The following is a 3,030-nucleotide window of genomic DNA, read 5'->3' as shown; positions in this document are numbered from 1 at the left end:
GGCAGCCCCCGCTGCTTTGGCTTTAATGAGAGCGAGAGACAGATGAAAGAGACAGAGCGGTTGAGGCTGCTAACCCAGTCCCCCCTCCCCACTCCGACCCCTCACTGCGCTCCTCATCCCTTTTATTATGCTCAGGCTCACAGTGCTAGCCCTCCAGCAGCACTACATCCAAGAATGTCACTTTTTTAGGGAGCAAAACTACTGTACAGTATACAGTATTGTGCCATAACATTCACAATAGTGCTATGTGAATTAAGCAAAATGGAATGGAATTCATTTTTTCAGACAGTACCAATCATTTGTGCTCTCTCATAAAATGTCAATTTCTATTGTGCTTCCATCTATTGCATTGACAAAATGTTGTGCCTTTTTCCATCATAAACCACAAAAATGGTATGCTTCTACTTGTGAAAAGAAAGGCAGAGTATACCAAGATTTGTAATAGTACTCCCAAGCTCCAGAAAGTAAAAAAGGAATCGGGACATACATGTCTCAGGTTTAATTATGAGCATGAAAAGGTTTGAACCTGGCTTCACAGACATGTTATGCTACTTTGAGATTACCTGACTAGATCCACCACAACAGGCTAAAAACAGTAGGAACAAAAAAAAAAAAAAAAACCTTTGGGAGCAGAAAAACCCTGTTCTTACAAACATGTCCCTTGTTTGGGAGAAAATCTTTACACTTATTTAAATGATCTGCTGGTAAAATGTAGGTCAACATTAAATTAAATGTATTTTTATTAAACATAAATACATTCCCGGTATCCATTAACAGGAAGGACCCTTGTGAAGAGGTAGTCTGGGGTTCCAGCCATGGACATCACACAACAGTCTAATCACTGCAGGATCTCCCACTGAGACCACGGTGTCAGAGCAGCCTACTGTCAAATGAGCTGCTTATCAGTCAGTCAACATCATACAGCATTAAACATCACAGTCCTCACAGACAATCACAGACTGTATCTGACAGACAGACCATGATTGGCAAGGGAAATTATTTACATTTTATCAGATGCAATTGCACAATCACACCTTTATTCATTCAAAATTAGGCAAGTGTTAAATGTTTATAATGATAGTGCCTAAAAGATATTACGGAACAAAGAATCCAAATCATTCACACCGTACAAACGCACTGCTTGGTCAATTGATTTTTGAGATGAAATAACAAAGCAATGGTTCCCCCTTGTGGTGACTATGGCTCCAAAAAAATGCTTTTCATAGATCCAGGGTTAAAGGGGAAGTTCACCCATTTAAACATGTTATTTTCACTCTTTGTGAGCTTGTAGTTGATCCCCCAAACAGTTTTTTGATATTTTGTTTCAGAGAAAATTGTTTGTCACAATTTCATGGGTCATGACTTGCCATTGACTACAATGCACTATATAAATCTGTCTACAATTTGTTATAAAATGCTCCATAACACTTCAAGCCAACTCCTATTACATCAGAATCTCATTATGGATGATGTCCCTGCACAATTGTATTTTCTTTTTTTCTCCCACTGTAGTATAAATGCATGTTTGAATGATGCGGTTTACAACAAAACAATGCAAATATGGATTTATAGGACAAAGGAATGTTTTTCACAACATTTTACAGACATTATCCAGAATAAGATTCTGAAATTAGTTAGTTAAGTGTTTCATAACGCAACGTAGTCTATGGCAAGTGATGACTTACAAAGCGTGTTTTTTTTTTTTTTTTTTACAACTACAAGCACAGAAAGAGTGAAAATAAGGCCCCATGTAAAAATGGGTGAACTTCCTCATTAAGACTGGGAGATTCAAAAAATACTAACAGCTTGAGTCTCTGTTACTATTCAAATGTTGTGGATAATATATTTACAATGTATAGAAAGCCATCAAAAAGGAAATACATCAAAACAAAGATGATTTTTTTTGTTTAAAAAGTGCTCACATTCTTGCCGATAATACTTGGGTCTGACGAATTGTATAATTGTTCATACATCCAAAGGCATAGAATTCTATTTGTATCTTATGTTGAACAGGGGGAGCTATTCCAAGTCAGAATGTAATTACACCTGTGACCCACCCTTCTCAAACAACCACTAAGTATTTTACACCATGTGGGTCCATCCCACTGACGAGTCCTCATCCAGTGCTTTTCTTATTGACCTCTCCAATGACAGCCTGCATTTTCTTGACTGATTACATCATCACATGGAAGCTGTCGTGGAAGCTGGCCATTCCCTCCTGCATCCAAGCTGCCTGTAGTTCTACACTCCACCTCAGGATTCCATCCAGCTGCTCTTGGACTTCTCTTTGCTCCTCCAGTTCAGCCAGCAAGGCCTGCCTGCCACACACCTCTGCCTGGTACACCAGATGCAGCTCCGCCAGGGAAGACTCCAGATTAAGAACCTCCTCTAAACGTTGAAAGTACTTTTTGTGTGGCTGGTCATCAGGTAACAACACATTAGGCGGGACTGAGAGGACATTGTTGACTAAAACAGTTTCCATGAGACAAGTCAGACGTTTGAAGCGTTCCTAAAGGAATATCTGCAACTTTTGGGAGCATTCTCTTGCCCTTGAACATAGTTGCTCTCCATTGGGCTCAGTCCCGCTTAGTTTTCTCATGAACACCGCTTCTACAACAAGCAGTAATTCGTTCAGGAAGTCCTGAAAGGCGCTGTATACCCTCACCATGCAGGTCTGAGGGGTGAAGCCAAAGAACTGTGCCTCGTACAGCTTGAGGGAGAAGGGAGACATTGCTTCCTCTAGAAAAAAGGCAGAATATTCTGTTTACATTCGGATAGCTCTACTCTGTATGTATATTGGTTAATACTGCTGTCTGTCTATTCCTTCAAGGACCACATTGGAAATGTGCTCAGGATGTTAGTGTAGCCTACCCGTAAAAATTCACCCAAAATGAGAAACACATATTATTAGCGTTAATGGATAGGCAACGATTTATACAAATATTTCAAATAAACGAGTTTATACATATACTGGAATTTCTCTTTGTAAACAATGAATAATTGTGTTATAACTTTGCTACTTACCCTCAA

At 39.3% G+C, this 3,030-nt stretch overlaps 1 pseudogene; it reads right to left on the bottom strand.

The window, feature by feature from the left end:
• Positions 1-2,082: 2,082 nt before the first annotated feature.
• On the bottom strand, positions 2,083-2,734 carry LOC110534877 (protein MIS12 homolog; annotated as a pseudogene).
• Positions 2,735-3,030: the final 296 nt, after the last annotated feature.

Source organism: Oncorhynchus mykiss, chromosome 10 (assembly GCF_057628025.1).
Source record: "Oncorhynchus mykiss isolate SJ-2025 chromosome 10, ASM5762802v1, whole genome shotgun sequence".
NCBI classification, from domain to species: Eukaryota; Metazoa; Chordata; class Actinopteri; order Salmoniformes; family Salmonidae; genus Oncorhynchus; species Oncorhynchus mykiss.
The sequence above is the reverse complement of the archived record's forward strand: the minus strand, read 5'-3'. Positions and strand labels throughout refer to the sequence as shown.